We start from the raw sequence: 7079 nt of genomic DNA, 5'->3' as shown, positions 1-7079 counted from the left end.
GAACTCTGATTTCAGTAAACTTGAACTCAAATTGATCGGCTCGACAAGATAACCTCAACGATGCCAAAATTGGTCTAATCCAAGTCAAATTAAAACCATATCAAGGCATTAAACTATTTTCGGGAGTTTTCCATGAAATAATTGGAAGGTTTACATATTCTAAATCTTGTGTAGTTCTGTGGTTGATTATACAGATGAATATTTGTAAGGAGAAGCCAGGGATTGGTTGGGTTTCAAAAATGGAGGAGTGGAGGAATAGAGTCAGCATTGGGACTTGTGGAGTGCATGGAAAGGCGGGGAGGAGGACCAGCTAGCAGGGTGTACGAGGAGATATAGACTATTTGCTGAGAGAAACAACATGGGGCTTGGATTAGAATAAAAGGGATTTTGGGAGGGATTGTGTGCTGCTTGTCAGTGGTGTGCGGTATGGTTAAGTGATTAAGAAACTATGGGATTTAATAGGTAGCACACGATTTTTTATATTTACATATCTCACACCCAAAATTTTCATACTTAAACAGAAAAATATTATTTTTTATGTGAGATTAAAAATTTGAGTGTCATGTGTGTAAAAATGAAAGTTTTAAGTGTGAGATTTATAAATACATGAAAATTATGTGTTATGTATGTGAAAGGCCCTTAATATAAATTCCCCAAGGCCGTTCGGCTGTATAGGTGGATTAGTTGGCCGGACAGGATTTCTACGTCGCCCCTCGCGATCCTCGTACTCGGAGAAAATTAGAAAATTTGTTGGTTAAACGCTTTGCAAAAGAATTCTGGGTGCCACGCATGGCCAGCTGTAGTTCGAATGCTTGCATTTATTATGACTGGTTGAATGTATCAACATACAATAATAATAATGATATTTTCAATATATTATTAAAAATTTAAGTGCTATTGGCTCATCAATAAATTTCTATCATATGATAAGAATTTCTGGGCATGACATGTAGCTGAGTCACATCATTTAACAAGATACATTCAAATTTTAATTAAAATACATCCAGAACTCTGATTTCAGTAAACTTGAACTCAAATTGACAGGCTCGACAAGACAACCTCAACTATGCCAAAATTGATCTAATCCAAGTCAAATTAAATCCATATCATGGCATTAAACTATTTCCAGGAGTTTTTCATGAAATAATTGGAAGGTTTACATATTCTAAATCTCTCATTGTCATGCATATAGTCAAATCAAGCATTTCAATGAGACGAATCTAACGAGACTAAGATTGTTCAATTCTAACTTCATTAAGACACTTAAATTTTCATTAAATGTCATCAAATCAAGGGAATCTTTCTGAGTCGTCCGATAAGATTTGTTTAAATTCCTTCCTCATTTGTAACATGAACTGCACCCCTCTTAAAAGGAGGGAGAACCAAAGCTAACAAAGCTGAAGCTTGGAAATAAATTGAGTCTAACATCACACATACATTGTAGATATGATGAGTTCCTCCCATTTCCAGCAACTGCCGTCACCAACTCCATCAAAATTTGTTTCTCAACTTTGGTTGTCATCATCACAGGCTAACTCCAGCTAATGTTTCTCTTAAAATTTAAATTATTTTTCAATTAAATTTCCTTTTTATTTATTTTTTTATTCTTAATATTTTATTTATTTAATATTTACATGTTACATATGATACCGTGTGATATCCGTATCTCAGTATCCATATTCATACAAGATAAAATATTCAAATGCATAGCAAATTGATTCAAAAATAAAATAAAGAATATTACTAAAAAAGAAAAACAAAAGCATTTATCTCTTTATTTTGAAAACCAGAATATCATGGGATAAAAATTTCCCATTATTAAGTAAAAATATTTGCTCCCATATGCTTTAGAAAAACAAAACAATAAAAAAATCAACCATAAATATTACTATTAAAAAGTCATCGAGATTTATGTGTTCTCGATCACAGAGCATATACAATGTATCTCAGAATGAAAACTTTTGTCCCTCTTCTAGAGGTCATCGTCGGTGATCTCCATCCGATCAATCTTCTCATCCAATCTCTTGCCTAAAATCCAACTTACAATATATGTTTGCCGCAGTGCACACTAAGACCAAAAAAATCATAATTAATGAAATCAAGTAAGCAAGAAAACTTCGGGAAAAAAATTGGTCTTTTTTCGTTAATGATGAGCAGAGTTCTGATTTTTCTTGTTAGTTTTAATTTATTGGACGAGCATGATTCACTCTTCAATCTCATTGTAGAAAATTTTGTTGGTTTGTTCATCCATATTAAAAAAACAAAGGGCAAGATTAAGTAATAGGTGGGATGCGCCTCAAAACAACAGTTAAGTTTTTTATTGTAGTGTTGGATAATGTGGAGACCCGGTCCATCGCAATTTAATTAGCTTCTTAATTAAAAATCTCACATACCGCTCACCTACCACACCCACTTACCGCCCACCTACCTCCCACCTACTGCTTTCCTGATTTCTATAAATAGTCTCTTATGGCTTGTCATAACCAAGCTACAAGTCAAGTCAAGCCAAGCAAGGGCCAAGCCAAAGGAAAATAGAGAGAGAGAGAGGAAGGGAGAGAAGAAAATATAGATTTTCTTGTAAACGTCGAGGCGTTCGACAGTATAATTCCTCAAAGAAATAAAATCCTCTGCAACTCCATGGACGTAGGCAAATTTGTTGAACCACATAAATTCATGTGTCGCTCTGGTGTTTTTCTGCGTGCAATATTCTCGTTACATTTTTCGTTTTACTATCGTCGTTTTTCACAACAACTGGTATCAGAGCTTTGGTTCGAATATAAGGAAGAATGATGGGCAGAGACGAAGTGATGACATCCGGGATCAAGAAGTTCAATGACACAGATTTTGCTTACTGGAGGATGCATATAGAGGACTACCTCTATGGGAAGAAACTTCATATTCCGTTACTGGGAAAACGATCGAAAAAGATGGACGATGCATAATGGAATCTGTTGGATCGACAAGTTCTGGGAGTTATTCGATTAACTCTATCGAGATCGGTTGCCTACAACGTCATCAAGGGGAGGACTACTGCAGACTCATGGCGATTTTATCAGGTATGTATGAAAAGTCATCGACGAATAACAAGGTGCATTTGATTAAAAAGTTATTCAACTTGAAGATGACAAAAAGTGTCACTGTTGCTCAACACTTGAATGATTTCAATACTCTCACAAATCAATTGTCGTCTGTTGAAATTAATGTTAATAATGAGATACATGCCCTGATATTGTTGGCTTAATTGTCAAATAATTGAAAAGCCATGAGGATGACAGTTAAATGAGGATGACAGTTAACATTTCTGCGGGTAAATCTAAGATGAAATATGATGATATTCGTGATTTGATTTTGGCTTAGAAGGTACCCAAGAAGGATTCTGGCGAGGCCTCGTATTCAAGTTCGGCGTTGAATGTTCATTTTAGAGGGAGATCATATGACAAGAACTCAAAAAGAGAAAGATCGAAATCAAAGTTTGGTCAACAGACAACCTGTTGGAATTGTGGCAAGGCTGGCCGCATAAAAAGAAACTGCAGGAATCCTAACAAGAAGGAGAATGATGTCGCTAATGTTGTAACTGAAGAAATACAAGATGAATGATGAATTATTGATGACAGCTCATAGTTCTATTGATGAATGGATACTTGATTCATGGGCTTCCTTCCATACATCTTCCCGCCCGGAGTTAATGCGAAATTATGTTGCAGGTAACTTTGAGAAGGTATATCTGGCTGATGGAAAAGCTATGGACGTGGTGGGGATTGGAGATGTTGATATTGCACTCCCTAACAAGAGCAAGTGGACTTTGCAAAAGGTTAGACACGTTCCTGAGTTGAAGAAAAACTCCATCTCTGTTGGGCAGCTCAAAGAGGGTGGTCATTCGGTCGTGTTCTCAGATAGCACCTTGAAGGTTACTAAAGGAGCATTAGTAATGGCTCGGGGCAAGAAAACTGACACACTATATATGACTACATGTTTACTCAGGCGAGGACACATGAGTCAGAGGTGCATTATGGGGAAGCAGAAGAATGTCAGTTTCCTGAAAAGTGGCATAGTGTCAAATGCAAGAAAACTGAACTTTGTACAGACAAATAGAGGAGAACCACAGAGCTCTGAAAAAAATTTGCAAGATGAGAATTTGAGCAAGTGAGAGCTGCCCAAGAAAGAGGAGATGAATTCCCTGCTACGGAATCAGACTTGGGAGTTGACAGAACTTCCACCAAGGAAGAAGACATTGAACAACAAGTGAGTGTATCGAATGAAGACTGCGCTTGGTGATAGTAAGGAATATAAGATTGGACTTGTTGAAAAAGACTTTCAGTAAGCGCAGAATATTGCTCATGCAGTGGAAGTTGTAAGCAGATACATGAGTAACCTAGGAAAGAGCTTGGTGGTACAAGGCTACTTTGACGGTGATATGTTAACTAAGAGTGTTCTCATGAGAAGCTGAAGTTGTGTTTGACTTCAGCTGGCCTTCTGGCATGAAGACAGGGGCTTTGAGTTGCAGATGTGAAGGATATCATGTTTGAGGAAAATGTCGGTACATCTAGTAGATGATGCAGCCGGTTGGTGATGCAGTCAGTATCCCAATCTCCAAGTGGGAGAATTGTTGGGTAATGTGGAGATTCGGTCCACCACAATTTAATTAACTTCCTAATTAAGAATCTCACCTACCGCTCATCTATCTTCCCATGTACCGCCCACCTACCGCTCACTTACATCCCACCTACCGCTTTCCTGATTTCTATAAATAGCATCTTATGGCTTGCCATAACTAAGCTACAAGTCAAGCTAAGCCAAGTCCTTTAAGAGAGAGAGGAAGAGAGAGAGAGAGAGAGAGGAAGGGAGAGAAGAAAATAGAGATTTTCTTGTAAACGTTGAGGCGCTCGACGGTGTAATTCCTCAAAGAAATAAAATCCTCTGTAGCTCCATAGACGTAGGCAAATTTGCCGAACTACGTAAATTCATGTGACGCTCTGGTGTTTTTCTGCGTGCAATTTTCTTGTTTCATTTTTCGTTTGACTATCATCGTTTTTCACAACACATAGGTGATTAAGTGAAGAGCAATGTATGGGAGAGGAGGAGGAAGATGGCATGAATTTGCGCAGTCGAAGAATATCAGTTTCGGGCTTCTTGCATGAATGGGGGGATCATATTTAGGGGTTAAGGGGATGAGTATATATATGCCCCAACTCGGAGCTCATTTCGTCGTAGCTTGTATGATTAATTATGAATCGATAATTAGTGCGGCCCACAGGAGCCAATATTTGCCATATTTTTGTCGAGGATAAAATAGCTTTTTAGTGTCAAATTTATGGACGCCAAGTATTTCTTTTTTGAGATTTAAACACATACACCATCCAACTCAAATCTAAAAATCATTTGTTCGAACATGATCGACGCAAGATATTTAAATTTATATAAGAGTATATTGTATATTTATATTTATATTTAAGTTTCAATTAAAATATTTCATGTGGTCATGTGACCACGCGTCTTCAATCACCATAGAAATAGTGCATATTTAAATTTAACACCCTATATTTATTTTTGTAATTAATTTAAAAGAATCAATTTCTAGCGGAACACAATAAAAAATATGTAAATCAAGAGAAATTGTTACATCCGGATGAGCTTTATTCGAATTATGTAAGGATGGTAATACCAAAAATATTACCATATCAAGACATTAAACTATTTTTAGTAGCTTTCCCTGAAATAATTCAAAGGTTAACATATTCTAAATCTCTCGTTGTTATGTATATAGTCAAATAAAGCATTTCAGTGAGACGAATTCAACAAGCCTAAGATTGTTCAATTCTTACATTATTAAGAAACTTAAATGTTCATCAAATGTCATCTAATCAAGAAAATCTCTTTGGGTCGTCCGGTCATATTGATTTGAACTCCTTCCACATTTGTAACCTGGAATACACTCCTCTTAAAAGGAGGGGGATCCGGAGCTAGAAAAAGGCTGAAGCTAGGAAAAGAAATTGAGTCCAACATCACATATACATTGTAGATACGGCGAGTTCCTGAGTTCCTCCCACTCTGGCAACTGCCACCGCCAACTAAAATCAACGTTGCTCTTAGTTTTTAAAATTTTAGTCAATTAAATTTCTTTTTTTAATATTTTATTTATTTAATATATTCATGTAACATATATGTATGGTGTCATATTCGTATCTTAGTATTCATATTCATACAATATAAAATCTTCAAATTTATAGCAAATTCATTTGAAAATAAAATAAATAATATTACTAAAAAAGAAAAATAAATGTATTCCCTTTTTTTGCTTGACAATCCACAATACCGCGGGACAAATAATTCCTCTTATTAAGCAAAAATATTTACCTTTGAATGCTTTATAAAAACTACTAAATATAAAAACCAATCATAAATATTACAATAAAAAATAATCTAGATTTATAAGATCTCGGTCGCATAGCATATCAACGTCTCTCGGAATAAAAACTCCTGTCCCACTTCTCACGGTTGTCGACGACGATCTCCATCCAATCAATGTTCTAGCCCAACACTTTCCCAATGCGCTCTTCCCCTAAAACATAACTTTTAATATATGTTTGCAATGAGTGAGCCCTAAGATTAAACAATCCATAATTAATGGAATCAAGCAACAAAACTTCAGAAACAAAAATTAGTCTTTTTCTCGCGACAAGTTACCTCCACCTTTATGTGGTGATGGTTGGAAAGAGCTGATGACTGTCGTTTCCTTCGACAGCTTTTCTCCAACCTCGCTACCTGCAGCAATCAGGTCTTGTTGGCCCTCAACAATCACGCTCGTGCTAGGCCCATTAGACAGGGTTTTCTGGTGAGGCTTTTTCGGCGTCTGCCCCTCAGGACTCTCAAATGAGACGACTTGATCAGCCGACTCAAGTTTGGTCTCAATCGTTTCTCCTTCTTTACAACCTTTTTCTTCTTTACAGTTGCCATAGAGGTAGGGACCCAAAATCCTGTCATAGCTAGGAGTTGGGCGTCCATATCGTCCTGGTTCGTACCGTCAGCCATGTTGTCCATCAGTCGTCTGGGAAGAGTTGGCAGCAAATGATCTAATGCCA

At 36.7% G+C, this 7079-nt stretch overlaps 1 protein-coding gene across 1 annotated transcript in view; it reads right to left on the bottom strand.

Annotated features, from left to right (window-relative positions):
• Positions 1–7079, bottom strand: part of LOC110021852 — an 8712-nt gene that overhangs the window by 213 nt on the left and 1420 nt on the right. The gene's annotated exons all lie outside the window — the stretch shown is intronic.

The sequence above is a fragment of the Phalaenopsis equestris genome, unplaced genomic scaffold (assembly GCF_001263595.1).
Source record: "Phalaenopsis equestris unplaced genomic scaffold, ASM126359v1 Scaffold000150, whole genome shotgun sequence".
NCBI lineage: Eukaryota > Viridiplantae > Streptophyta > Magnoliopsida > Asparagales > Orchidaceae > Phalaenopsis > Phalaenopsis equestris.
This window is presented reverse-complemented; position numbering and strand designations above follow the sequence as displayed.